The sequence below is a fragment of the Arachis stenosperma genome, chromosome 6 (genome assembly GCF_014773155.1).
Source record: "Arachis stenosperma cultivar V10309 chromosome 6, arast.V10309.gnm1.PFL2, whole genome shotgun sequence".
NCBI classification, from domain to species: domain Eukaryota; kingdom Viridiplantae; phylum Streptophyta; class Magnoliopsida; order Fabales; family Fabaceae; genus Arachis; species Arachis stenosperma.
The window spans coordinates 30,366,225-30,381,769 of NC_080382.1; the positions used below are offsets into that span (position 1 = coordinate 30,366,225).

General features: G+C 37.6%; 1 non-coding gene across 1 annotated transcript; it reads right to left on the reverse strand.

Annotated features, from left to right (window-relative positions):
- Window positions 1–9,413: 9,413 nt before the first annotated feature.
- Window positions 9,414–9,521, reverse strand: LOC130938011 (small nucleolar RNA R71). Its single transcript, XR_009069196.1, has one exon. It is a non-coding gene; the product is annotated as a small nucleolar RNA R71 (small nucleolar RNA).
- Window positions 9,522–15,545: the final 6,024 nt, after the last annotated feature.

The following is a 15,545-nucleotide window of genomic DNA, read 5'->3' on the forward strand; positions in this document are numbered from 1 at the left end:
TCCAGCCTTTATGCCAGTTCTGGCGTTTTGACTTCAGAATAGGGCAGAGAAAGGGGTGTTTGAACGCCAGTTTGCGTCATCAAAACTCAAAAAAAGTATAAACTATTATATATTTCTGGAAAGCTCTGGATGTATACTTTCTAACGCAATTGAGAACATGGCATTTGGAGTTCTGTAGCTCCAGAAAATTCACTTCGAGTGCAGGGAGGTCAGAATCCAACAACATCAGCAGTCCTTTGTCAGCCTCTGAATAAGATTTTTGCTCAAGTCCCTCAATTCCAGCCAGAAAATACCTGAAATCACAGAAAAATACACAAACTCATAGTAAAGTCCAGAAATATAAATTTTGCATAAAAACTAATAAAAACATCCCTAAAAGTAGCTAGATCCTACTAAAAACTACCTAAAAACAATGCCAAGAAAATGTATAAATTATCCGCTCATCAGGCACCTGTATTGGTTTTTTTTTTGTGTTATAGAGGAAAAAATCACCTCTCTTTCTACCAATCCTCCTTTGAGAAAAACTTCTGGTAGGCTTGTAGGAAAAAAGAAACCCAATTTTAATTACTCAAGCCGCCAGGTAAAGAGAAGACTTGAACTAATTGCAGTATCAGCATCTTCAAATAGTGGTGACGAGGATGACACATCAAATGCATCTGACGGCAACCTTGACGGATTGGAGGTCTCTCAGAAAAATGAAAGCCACTCATCTAATGATAAAGCAGTAAGTAAATCCTCTTCGGAAGACAATGATGTCGATACCCTTAGCCTCAGTGGTCAACTTGCTTCTCAAGTATTTTTATATATTCTCACATCCTCCATATTAAAAATAGCATTATCTGGAAGAACTTAAATGATGACGATGTCTCTCAGGCTGATTTTTAATCTCATTAATTACCTTTATCCTCATTTCACTTCTTGCATTTGGTCACTGAGCCCAGACCACCCGATAGCACGATATTGTCCGCTTTGGCACACAAGGCCTCACGATTTTGCCTTTGATGATAGGGATGATAGTCGAAGCCCCCACACTCACTTGTCAAAATGTGTCATGCTAGGGAGAGGTATCCACACCCTTATAATGCATGCTTCGTTCCCCTCCCTAACCGATGTGGAACCTTACACTCCTACCGTTTCTTTGATTGTGCCTAGCACTAAAAAACTGATGGTTGCCACATCTGACAAGCCTACACCTAAAGCTAATGCTAGTAAGGTATGACATGTCATTTAGCCTAATCATGAGTATCTCTTTCTTGTTTTTTCTTATGTATATATATATATATATATATATATATATATATATATATATATATATATATATATATATATATATATATATGTTGACACCTTCTTTTGCATTTTTTTTAGCTTCAAAATTCTGAAATCTCCCCGAGTGAGCGATCAGAAAAACAAATACAAATCACTTCCATTCATGCTCAGAGCCCTAATGTAGTGAATGATTTGTTGGCTGACTTGAAAAGTCTGAATGAAGCATATGCATATAGTATGGATACACAGAAGGCCATAGTTGAGTCTTGTTCGACCATTCAAAGTCTCCTTCCAACTGAGCAACTCCATACTACACCTCCCACAACTAAGACTGCCGACGAATCCATTCTGCTTCTATTGGCCCAACAACTCGGTGTTATTCTATCCAAACCTACTTTGACACTTGCCACCGATCCACACTTTAAGGCTCAACTTTATGATATTCTTCAAACTTTTTCAATTACACCACATCCTGAGACTATTGATCCTTTGTTGGCTCGTTTGCGAAAAGTTTATGAGAACCTTTATACCAAAATTTCAGATTCTCAAGCAGCTATCTCATCATATCAACAATCAACTGAAACTTTTTCTAAGTTGAAACAAGACACGTCCTCTTTTGAGATTGCGAAGGTTCGAATCCTACTTAGGGAGGTTTGGTTCATTTCGAATTCTTCTATCATGGCTGCCCATATTGCAATAGTTAAAAACCGGGCTCATGAGTTATCTGAGAAGATTCGAGACTTGGAATAACAGCTGACTGTCAAGAGAGAAGCAAAAAATAGGCTGGATGCTGCTTTGATAAAGAATGAGGGTCAATTTGCCAAAGGAAGCAACATGCTTGATAGTAGCAATGCATCTTTACAATCACTTGAAGAGAAGATGCTTTCCTCACATGAAGCTGCAAAAGAAGCCATAAACTTCCAAACTGCTCTCCAAACTAAAGTTACTTGCTTGAAGGAGATCTTTGAAACTTAGTCTTGTATTTCTTATGTGAACCTCTATCATTTTAATATGTCCCTGCAATCTTCACTTTTTGAACGTTTAGAGTTTTGTTTATTACTTACTTTTGTATACACTCTATCTTTATTTTGGAGACTGGTCAACACTTGCTATTTTTTGGGAAGTTATTACATTACTTCACACTAAACCAATTATTAATATCACAATGACCACTTTTATATTTCAGTTGGGATGACCTCCATATCTATCCATGTCAGGTTGTACTGGTGCATGCCATCTTGTGTGCATTTGACTCAAGTGCTGTCAAATTAAATCAAATGTGCATTTATTGACATGCCTCTAGCTTCATATAGGTTTATTCACTAAACTTTTAGTTCTATATGTTGGCATGTACTATACTGCACTCACAAAATAATAAGTTATTTTTTGTATTGACCGTTATTTTAAATTAATGCTTTGGACACATATTTGCTTCATAATCTTAATGCTTTACACTATCAATAGAACTTGCAACTCAGAGAAATCACAAGGATATGTTAGCTTTTACAAACTGAATTGCAAATATTAGTTAGCTCTTTATTTTTTTTTGACACTTCAATTGGATATTTTGGTATCCTTAAACTTGTGGAATGTTTATCTCATGTATGCCTGGCCTATATATTTTTAAATATTTGCTATTTATTGAAGGAATTCTTCTTCTTGATCCGACTTCAATAATCTTATAGGCATTTCCAGAATAAATCTTGTCAACTACATAAGGTCCTTCCCAAGTTGGAGACCACTTACCATAAGTTTTTGACTTTTTTTCTATAGGCAAAATCGTCTTCCACACTAAATCTCCAACTGCAAATGTCTTTGCTTTAATACGGCGATTGTATGATTTTGACATAATCTCTTTTTGTCAAATCACCTGCTCTAAAGCTCTCAATCTTTCGTCATCTAGTTCATTGAACTCATCATACAAAGAATTCCAATAATCTACTACTGGTATCTCATCGTGTCTATCCACCCTTATATTTTGCAGATTAATATCAATTAGCAACACCGCATCATGACCGTAAACTAACTTATATGGGGTGGTCCTAATAGAACCTCTTGGAGAATTTTGGTAAGCCCAAAGAACTTGACTGAGAGATTGGTGCCAATTTCTTGGCTGCCTTCCAATGTGTTTTTTAATTAATGCAATCAAAATTTTATTCGCTACTTCCACTTGTCCATTCACTTGGGCATAATACGGTGTAGAAGAAAGCATTTTTATACCCCTAGACTTGACATATTCTATGACCTTTTTCCCAATAAACATGTTTCCTTTATCAGTGGTAATAGACTGAGGAATTCCGAATCTATACACAATATGCTCCTCAATAAAATCAATTATTTCATTGTGAGTCATCTCCCTTAAAGGAATAGCCTTTACCCATTTAGAAAAATAATCAACACTAACCAAAATGAACTTATGACCTTTAGAAGAAGGTGGATGAATCTGACCGATAAGATTTAAAGCCTAACCTCTAAACAGTCATGGTTTAACTATAACATGCAATTCTGACGCTGGAATATGTTGAAGGCTTCCATGTTTTTGGCATTCTTCACAAGACCTAGCATAATTTATACAATCTCTTTGAATAGTTGGCCAATACAATTTTCTCTTATTTATCACCTATTTCATTTTTTTCCCTGACTGATGAGCACCACAAATTCGCTCGTGCACTTTAGCAAGAGCCAAATACGCTTCTTTTTCTCCCAAACATGTCAAGAGGTTTCCATTAACAGATTTCTTAAACAAGACATTATTCATTAGAACATAACTTTGAGCTCTATATATAAGTTTTCTATCGACACTAAGACTTGGATTTTCTAGATATTCCATAATTGGTGCTCTCGAATCTTCTAGGTCTAGTTTTTCTAATGACAACACTTCTCTTTCTCTCAAAGGCATAAATATGTCCTTTATCCTTACGAACTTTTCCAGTGTTGAGGGCTTGATCTTATATCTTAAAGCAATTTAAGCTAATTCATTTGCTTCTTGATTTAACTCTCTTGGAACATGCCTTAAAATGACATTGTCAAACTCGCTCAACAACTTTATAGCCACATTGAAATGCTTTCTTAAATTTTCACTAACACACCTATACTCAAGTGATACTTGACTGACTACAAGCTATGAATCTCCAAAATTTTTCACATTTTAACTCCTCTTTCTAATAATAACTCTAGTTCCATTATTAACGCTTCATACTCTGCCTCATTATTGGAACATGAATAATTCAATTCAAAGAGGAATTTACTTGGCTCGTTGCATGGAGAAATAATTAAAATTCCTATACCAGCACCACCCTTATGGCATGAACCATCAAAATATAATTTCCAAGCTACCAAACCAACGAAATCCAGTAAACTCTCATCAATATCAATACAAGGATGGTCAACCAGAAAATCAGCTAGAACCTGACCCTTAACGACTCTTGCAGGAACAAAATGTAAAGAAAATTCCGTTAAGGCCAACATCCATTTTCCTAGTCTACCATGCAATATTGGAGAAGACAACATATATTTAAGAACATCAAACTTAGAAATTACATAAACATTCCTAGGAATCAAATAGTACTTAAGTTTTAAACAAGAAAAATATAAAGCTAAACAAAATTTCTCAATTGGAGAATAACGGCTCTGAACATCATTTAGCACACGACTTAGGTAATAAATCACTCTTTCATCGCCATTCTCATCTTCTTGTGCTAACATTCCTCCCATTGTTACTTTAGAAGCTAACACGTAAAGTTTTAGAGGTGCTCCATGCCTTGGAGGTGTTATAATAGGAGGATTAGTCAAATACTGCTTGATGTTGTCAAAAGCTTCTTGATGCTCTATTTTCAAATTAGAACTCTTCCTCTTTTTTCAACTTGATTAGAGGCGCAAAAACCTTGGTTTTTCCTGACAGATTGGAAATGAACCTTCTAAGGTAATTGACCTTCCCTAAAAATGCTTGCAGTTGCTTTTTGTTAGTTGGAGGAGGAGCCTCTAAGATAGCTTTTGCCTTATTTTTGTCAATTTCAATCCCTTTTTTCTGCACCAAGAAACCAAGAAAATTCCCTACACTCACACCAAAAGCACATTTCAAGGGATTCATTTTCAATTTATGCTTTCTCATTCTTTCAAATGCTTTTTTCAAATTTTCTAGATGCTCTTTTTTAGCATTTGATTTGACAACTACATCATCAACATAAATTTCCATAAAATTTCCAATAAAGTCATGAAAAAATTTATTCATCGCCCTTTGATAAGCTGCACCAGCATTTTTGAGCCCAAATGGCATCACAACCCATTCAAATGTTCCTAAAGCACCTGGACACCTAAATGCAATTTTTGACACATCTTCCTCAGCTGTGTATATTTGATTATAACCTGAATATTGATGAGCGGAAAATTTATACGCTTTTTGGCATTATTTTTAGTATGTTTTTAGTATATTTTAGTTAGTTTTTATTATATTTTTATTAGTTTTTAGTTAAAATTCACTTTTCTGGACTTTACTATGAGTTTGTGTGTTTTTCTGTGATTTCAGGTATTTTCTGGCTGAAATTGAGGGACATGAGCAAAAATCTGATTCAGAGCTGAAAAGGACTGCAGATGCTGTTGGATTCTGACCTTTTTGCACTCGAAGTAAATTTTCTGGAGCTACAGAAGCTCAATTGGCGCGCTGTCAATTGCGTTGGAAAGTAGACATCCTGGGCTTTCCAGCAATATATAATAGTCCATACTTTGCCCGAGATTTGATGGCCCAAACCGGCATTCCAAATCAGCTCAAAACTGCCCGGCGTTTAACGCCGGAACTGGCACAGAAGTGGGAGTTAAACGCCCAAACTGGCACAAAAGCTGGCGTTTAACTCCAAGAAAAGTTTCTACACATGGAAGCTTCAATGCTCAGCCCAAGCACACACCAAGTGGGCCCGGAAGTGGATTTTAACGTCATTTACTCATTTCTGTAAATCCTAGGCTACTAGTTCTCTATAAATAGGACCTTTTACTATTGTATTTTCATCTTGGTAGCTATCTTTGATGAGTCCTATGCTATCTTAGATCAGATCTTGGTTCTTCTGGTTCCCTCTCTGGGGCCGAAGCCAATGATCACCATTATCACTTATGTATTTTCAACGGTGGAGTTTCTACACACCATAGATTAAGGTGTGGAGCTCTGTTGTACCTCGAGTATTAATGTAATTACTATTGTTCTTCTATTCAATTCAGCTTATTCTTGTTCTAAGATATTCATTCATACCCAAGAACATGATGAATGTGATGATTATGTGATGCTCATCATCATTCTCACTTATGAACTTGTGCCTGACAACCACTTCCGTTCTACAAGTAAACAAGGCTTGAATGTTTATCTCTTGGATTCCTTAATCCGAAACTTCATGGTATAAGCTAGAATTGATGGCGGCATTCTTGAGAATCCGGAAATTCTAAACCTTGTCTGTGGTATTCTGAGTAGGATTCAAGGATTGAATGACTGTGACGAGCTTCAAACTTGTGATTGTGGGGCGTTAGTGACAGACGCAAAAGAATCACTGGATTCTATTCCGATATGATCGAGAACCGACAGATGAATAGCCGTACTGTGACAGAGCGCGTTGAACATTTTCACTGAGAGGACGGGACTGTAGCCACTGACAATGGTGATGCCCAACATACAGCTTGCCATGGAAAGGAGTAAGAAGGATTGGATGAAGACAGTAGGAAAGCAGAGAGACGAAAGGGACAAAGCATCTCCATACGCTTATCTGAAGTTCTCACCAATGAATTACATAAGTATCTCTATCCTTATTTTATGTTTTATTTATCTTTTAATCATTAATCCTCCATAACCATTTGAATCCGCCTGACTGAGATTTACAAGATGACCATAGCTTGCTTCATACCAACAATCTCCGTGGGATCGACTCTTACTCGCGTAAGGTTTATTACTTGGACGACCCAGTGCACTTGCTGGTTAGTTGTGCGAAGTTGTGATAAAGAGTTGAGATTGCAATTGAGCGTACCATGTTGATGGTGCCATTGATAATCACAATTTCACGCACCAAGTTTTTGGCGCCGTTGCCAGGGATTATTTGAGTTTGGACAACTGACGGTTCATCTTGTTGCTTAGATTAGGTATTTTTCTTCAAAATTTTTAAGAATGAATTCTAGAGTTTCAAGGTGATGTTTTTATCATCACCAAAGCTGATTGATTCTCATCAATTTAGCTCTTGAATGTAATGTCCTGCTGAAGCTTGGCTGGCCATGTCTAATTTCTTTAGACTAAAGCTTTAGACTAACATTACATGATTCCTGGAATTCTTATTAAAAATTTTGAATCTCTTTATTTTCTTTTCCATATAATTTTCAAAAAAAAATTTATAAAATCATAAAAATCAAAAATATTTTATGTTTCTTGTTTGAGTTTACTGTCTAATTTTAAGTTTGGTGTCAATTGCATGTTTCTGTTCTTCTTGCATTTTTCGAATTCATTCATGTGTCTTCATTAATCTTCAAGTTGTTCTTGATGATTTCCTTGCTCTGATCTTTAAATTCTCTTGTCTTGAGTGTTTTGTTGTTTTTCATATGCATTCTCAATTTGTTAGTGTCAATAGTATACAAACTTCTAAGTTTGGTGTCTTGCATGCATTGTTTATTTGATCTTAGTTTCATTTTGATTATTCCTCATCATTAAAAATTCAAAAAAAATTTTAATTTGTGTCTTTTCAAGTCAATAATACAGAGAATTGAAGATTCAGAACATACAGCAGAGAAATTACACAGAAAAAGCTGGGCGTTCAAAACGCCCAGTGAAGAAGGAAAACTGGCGTTTAAACGCCAGCTAGGGTACCTGGTTGGGCGTTTAACGCCTAAAAGGGTAGGATTTTGGCGTTAAACGCCAGAATGTATACCATTCTGGGCGTTTAACGCCAGGATGGCACAAGAGGGAAGATTTTGTTTTTAATTCAAATTTTTTTCAAGTTTTCATAATTTTTCAAAATTAAATCTTTTTCAAATCATATATTTTCAATCACATATTTTCGAAATCAATTTCTTTCCACTTTTCGAAAATACTTGCTAACAATTAATGATTTGATTCAACATTTCAAGTATGTTGCCTTTTCTGTTGAGAAAAGGTTTAATGTCTGAATCATATCTTTTAAATTTCTTATTAGCCAAGTCATTAATTTTAAAAAAATCAAATCTTTTTAAATTGTTTTTCCATCATATCTTTTCAATCATATCTTTTCAATCACATCTTTTTCAAAATTAATTTTCAATCATATCTTTTTGATTTCTACTTTTAAAAAAATCTTTTTCAAAAATCACTTTATTTCTTTTCCAACTTTAGTTTTCGAAAATCATCAATCAAATTTTCAAAATTTCTTTTAATTATTTTAAAATCTTTTACTTTAATTTCAAAAATTCTTCCCCTCTTCTCACATCCCTCTATTTAAGGACTAACACTCCTCCATTATCAATAATTCGAATTCTATCTCTCTTAATAAGTTTGAATTCTTCTTCTACCCTCTCCTTCTATTCTTCTTTTCCTCTGACACCTCAAGGAATCTCTATACTGTGACATAGAGGATTCCATACTTTCTTGTTCTCTTCTCTTTCATATGAGCAGGAGCAAAGACAAAAGCATTCTTGTTGAGGCTGACCCTGAACCTGAAAGGACCTTGAAGCGAAAGCTAAGAGAAGCCAAAGCACTACTCTCTGTAGAGGACCTAACAGAAATATTCAAACAAGAAGAATACATGGCAGCCGAAAACAACAACAATGCCAACAATGCAAGGAAGGTGCTGGGTGACTTTACTGCACATACTCCCGACTTCTATGGGAGAAGCATCTTTATCCCTGCCATTGGAGCAAACAACTTTGAGCTTAAGCCTCAATTAGTTTCTCTAATGCAACAGAATTGCAAGTTCCATGGACTTCCATTGGAAGATCCTCATCAGTTTTTAGCTGAATTCTTGTAAATCTGTGACACTGTCAAGACCAATGGGGTTGACCCTGAGGTCTACAGACTTATGCTATTCCCTTTTGCTGTAAGAGATAGAGCTAGGATATGGTTGGACTCACAACCTAAGGAAAGCCTGAACTCTTAGGAAAAGCTAGTCAATGCCTTCTTGACAAAGTTTTTTCCACCTCAAAAATTGAGTAAGCTTAGAGTGGAAGTCCAAACCTTCAGACAGAAGGAAGGTGAATCCCTCTATGAAGCTTGGGAAAGATACAAACAATTGATCAGAAAGTGTCCTTCTGACATGCTTTCTGAATGAAGCATCATAGGTATCTTCTATGATGGTCTGTCTGAACTGTCCAAGATATCATTGGACAGCTCTGCTGGAAGATCTCTTCATCTGAAGAAGATGCCTGCAGAAGCTCAAGAACTCATTGAAATGATTGCAAATAACCAATTCATGTACACTTCTAAAAGGAATCCTGTGAACAATGGAAAGAATCAGAAGAAAGGAGTTCTTGAGATTGATACTCTGAATGCCATATTGGCTCAGAATAAAATATTGACTCAGCAAGTCAATATGATTTCTCAAAGTATGAAATGCAAGCTGCACCAGGCAGTACTAAGGACGCTTCATCTGAAGAAGAAGCTTATGATCCTGAGAACTAGGGGTGTTCGCAGTGCGGTTTGGTTCGATTTTTGAAGGAAAAGCCATCCGATCCGATCGTTTAATTAAGCTGCGGTTCGGTTTGGTTCGGTTTTTTTTCAAGGTCATTCGAACCAAACCAAACCCATTAAAATCGGTTTGGTTTGGTTCGGTTTGTTCGGTTTTTTCAATCAAATAAAAAAAATTCTACCATACTATTATGCAATGTCATAAGATTGAAATCAACAAGCCAAAATACACAATAGCTAACAAAGTCTTGATCTAATGAAATATAACGACAATAGAATTCAAATACGACAATTAAAGAAGTTTAATAACTCAACAGTCAACACAATTGAAAATAAAAATAAATTGTCATTAAACCGATAGCAATTAGCAAAGTTATGGTGTCTTCTCCAATAAAATAGCTGAAACTTCATAATGCAAACCAACCTGAAATAAAAAAAAACAATTACATAATAAGAACGACAAGAACAACAACAACAACAACAATAATAATAATAATAATAATAATAATAATAATAATAATAATAATAATATAAGGAGAACAATTCATACCATAAAACTTAACAAGATGTACTTTAATCCAGTGTCGCCCATATTCTCACTTGAACTGACGTCAAACTACATAAACAAGCAATAAAACAAACAATAAACAAATTAAACCAGTAATGAACAAATTAAACCAGCAAGGTAGCAATAAACCGGCCCTAAACCAGCTATAAACCAAACAGAATTTGCACTTGATATTACATACGATCTTATAAAGTTGTATGTCACTTTCACTAGAGATTCATTTTGCTTATCTGCTTGTTGAACTGGTAAACTAACCCAACATTTTAATTAATACATATATATAATATACTTATATAGGAAGATTAAATCAATGCAATAATACTTGTTTGTAGTAATATAATAATATGTTAAAACAAATAGAAAAGGTACAAATCTTAGTTTCCATATTACCAAATAAGTAAATAAAATGTCCACACAGAAGGAAAATATATATAGTTAGCGGAATAGTGAAAATTAATTGATGTTTTTTTTTTTGGTTTCAATGAAAATGAATTGATTAAGAAGGAATTGAAGGAACGTTATAAAGGGTTCATAGGAAAAATGGAAAGTCAAGAAAGTGTAGCTGAATTCAACAAAATTTAGAACCTTCTAAAATGTTCACATCCACGCCCACAAAACCTTCTGTTTAATTCATATACAATGCATGCTAGCTAGCTGCATAATTAAATCATGGCTTCCACAACATTTAACCAAACATGGCCTATTGATGATGGTTTAAGATAATTTTTAATAATTTCAGAATACCAACAAATTGGCACTTGATAATGTGAACAATAAACAATAAACAAGCTATAAACCAAGCAGAATTGGCACTTGATAATGTGAACAAGCAATGAACAAGCAAGGCAGCAATAAACAAGCAAGGATTGACACTTGATAATGTGAACAAGCAATGAACAAATTAAACCAGCCCTGAACCAGCTATAAACCAAACAGAATTGGCACTTGATAATGTGAACAAGCAATGAACAAATTAAACCAGCAAGGCAGCAATAAACACTAAACAGAATTTGCAAATTAAACTTGGCAATGAACAAATTGAACTTGGCAAATTAAACACTAAACAGAACAAAACTTGATAATCTCAAATTAAACCAGCAATGAACCAAACAAGCAATGAACAAGCAATAAACCTTTATACCAACAAATTGAACTTGGCAATAAACAGCAATAAACCAAACAATAAACAAGCAAGGAACCAGAAACTGAAAGCCTCTATTTTAGAAGCCAAATTCAAAACTTTGATCCTACAAATAAATTGAAAAAAAAAACAACTCCAATCATTCACCTATATCTGAAGCAAAAGGCAAACTATTTACTATTTTCCCATTGTTTTGCCCGTTTCTGTATTCATGTGAACAAATTGAACATTGAACAAAGTCACAAACTGAACAAACTGAACATTGAACAATAACCATTAACCAGCAAGCACCAAGCAGCAATACCAACAACAAGGCAAGAATGCATCAGTAAAGTTTACCTGAATAGATGGCTTGGGCTCCATATGCACTTGAATCGGTGGCTGTGTGAGAGGCTTTCTGGGTGGAGGCGGCGAGGTCGGAGGTGGTGAGGTGACCCTACAGAACCCAGAAATGCTGCTGGGTGGAGGCTTTCTGGGTGGAGGCGGTGACGTCGGAGGTGGTGAGGTCGGAGGTCCTGTGGGTGGGTGGGTGGGTGACTGGGTATTCGTGTTCGCGGTGGGTGGGTGACTGCTGCCTTCGACTTCGAGTATCAAGGACAAGGAGTGAAGAAGGTGGGTGACTGCTGGCCGTTTGGGTGCGTGGGTGCGTGGGTGGTGGCTCCGATCTGGGGTTTGGGCGGCGGGGTTAGGTTTCCATGGGGAGAGGGGAGGGACTCGCGCAGCCTGCAAGTGTAACGCGTTTGGGGGGGGTGGGGTAGGGGTAGTTTTAATTTTAGGGTTTTCTGAAGAACCGGTTCGGTTCGGTTCGGTTAGGGTTTTGGTGGCAAGAACCGAAAACCGAATTGAGCCGCAAAAAAACCGCAAAACATCACTTTTTTCGGTTTTTTCGGTTTTCGGTTAATTCGGTTTTCGGTTTTTTTGGTTCGGTCAGTCAGTTTAGTTCGGTCCGGATCGGTTTTGAACACCCCTACTGAGAACCCTTCAATGGAAGAGGTGAATTACATGGGAGAACCCTATGGAAATACCTATAATCCTTCATGGAGAAATCATCCAAATCTCTCATGGAAGGATCAACAGAGACCTCAACAAGGTTTCAACAACAATAATAGTGGAAGAAACAGGTTTGGCAATGACAAGCCTTTTCCATCATCTTCTCAGCAACAGACAGAGAATTCTAAGCAGAGCCACTCTGACTTAGCAACCATGGTCTCTGATCTAATCAAAACCACTCAAAGTTTCATGACTGAAACAAGGTCCTCCATTAGAAACTTGGAGGCACAAGTGGGTCAGCTGAGTAAGAAAGTTACTGAACTCCCTTCTAGTACTCTTCCAAGCAATACAGAAGAGAATCCAAAAGGAGAGTGCAAGGCCATCAACATGGCCAAATTTGGAGAGGAGGAAGAGGCAGTGATCGCCAATGAGAAAGACCTCAATGGACATCCACTGGCCTCCAATGAGTTCCCTAATGAGGAACCATGGGAATCTGAGGCTCACACTGAGACCATAGAGATTCCATTGGACATACTTATGCCATTCATGAGCTCTGATGAGTATTCTTCCTCTGAAGAGGATGAAGATGTCACTGAAGAGCAAGTTGCTAAGTACCTTAGAGCAATCATGAAGCTAAATGACAAGTTATTTGGTAATGAGACTTGGGAGGATGAACCCCCTTTACTCACCAAAGAACTGGATGACTTGACTAAGCAGAGATTACCTCAAAAGAGACAGGACCCTGGGAAGTTCTCAATACCTTGTACCATAGGCACCATGACCTTTGAGAAGGCTCTGTGTGACCTAGGGTCAAGCATAAATCTCATGCCTCTCTCTGTAATAGAGAAGCTAGGGATCTTTGAGGTGCAAGCTGCAAGAATCTCACTAGAGATGGCAGACCCTTCCTAGTCACAGCAAAGGCTGTGATTGATGTTGACAGAGGAGAATTGATCATTCAAGTGAATGAAGAATCCTTTGTGCTTAAGGCTCAAGGATACCCCTCTGTAACCATGGAGAGGAAGCATGAAGAGCTTCCCTCAAAACAGAGTCAAACAGAGCCCCCACGGTCAAACTCTAAGTTTGGTGTTGGGAGGCCACAACCAACTTCTAAGTTTGGTGTTAAACCCCCACATTCAAACTCTAAGTTTGGTGTTGGGAGGTTCCAACATTGCTCTGAGTATCTGTGAGGCTCCATGAGAGCCCACTGTCAAGCTACTGACATTAAAGAAGCGCTTGTTAGGAGGCAACCCAATGTTATATTTATATATTTTCCTTTGTTATTTTATGTTTTCTATAGGTTGATGATCATGGGAAGTCACAAAATCAATTGAAAAAGCAAAAACAGCATGAAAAACAGAAAGAAAAATAGCACACCCTGGAGGAAAATCTGCTGGCGTTTAAATGCCAGTGAAGATAGTAAAATGGGCGTTTAACGCCCAGTCTGGCACCATTCTAGGCGTTTAACGCTAGAAAGGGGCACCAGACTGGCGTTTAACGCCAGGAATGGGCACCAAGCTGGCGTTAAATGCCAGAAATGGGCACCAGCCCGGCGTTTAACGCTAGGATTGGCAGAAGGAGCATTTTTGCTCGCCACTTGGTGCAGGGATGAATTATCCTTGACACCTCAGGATCTGTGGACCCCTAGGATCCCCACCTACCCTACCGCTCTCTCTCTTCTTCACCCATTCACCAATCACCTCAACACCTCTTCCCCAAAAACTCCACCTACCTCACCATTCAAATTCAAACCACTTTCCCTCCCAAACTCACCCATAATGGCCGAACCTTACCCCTCTCTCCACCCCTATATAAACCCATCTTCACTCCTTCATTTTCACACAACCTACACACTACTTCTTCCCCTTGGCCGAAAAATAAAGCCACCTCCATCTCCTCTATTTCTTCTTCTTCTACTCTCTTCTTTCTTCTTTTGCTCGAGGACGAGCAAACCTTCTAAGTTTGGTGTGGTACAAGCATTGCTTTTTATTTTTCCATAACCATTTATGGCATCTAAGGCCGGAGAAACCTCTAGAAAGAGGAAAGGAAAGGCAAAAGCTTCCACTTCCGAGTTATGGGAGATGGAGAAATTCATCTCAAGGGTGCATCAAGACCACTTCCATGAAGTGGTGGCCATGAAGAAGGTGATCCCCGAGGTCCCTTTCAAACTCAAAAAGAGTGAATATCCGGAGATCCGACATGAGATCCGAAGAAGAGGTTGGGAAGTTCTTACAAACCCCATTCAACAAGTCGGAATCTTAATGGTTCAAGAGTTCTATGCCAATGCATGGATCACCAAGAACCATGATCAAAGTGTGAACCCGGACCCAAAGAATTGGCTTACAATGGTTCGGGGGAAATGCTTAGATTTTAGTCCGGAAAATGTAAGGTTGGCATTCAACTTGCCCATGATGCAAGGAGATGAACACCCTTACACTAGAAGGGTCAACTTTGATCAAAGGTTGGAGCAAGTCCTCATAGACATTTGTGAAGAGGGCGCTCAATGGAAGAGAGATTCAAGAGGGAAGCCGGTTCAACTGAGAAGGCATGACCTCAAGCCCGTGGCTAGGGGATGGTTGGAGTTTATCCAATGCTCAATCATTCCCACTAGCAATCGGTCCGAAGTTACTATAGACCGGGCTATCATGATTCATAGCATCATGATTGGAGAGGAAGTAGAAGTTCATGAGGTTATATCCCAAGAACTTTATAAGGTGGCGGACAAGTCCTCTACCTTGGCAAGGTTAGTCTTCCCTCATCTCATTTGTCACCTCTGTAATTCAGTTGGAATTAACATAGAGGGAGATATCCTCATTGATGAGGACAAGCCCATCACTAAGAAGAGGATAAAGCAAACAAGAGATCCCACTCATGGACATGAGGAAATTCCTCATCATGAAATCCCTGAGATGCCTCAAGGGATGCACTTTCCTCCACAAAACTATTGGGAGCAAATCAACACC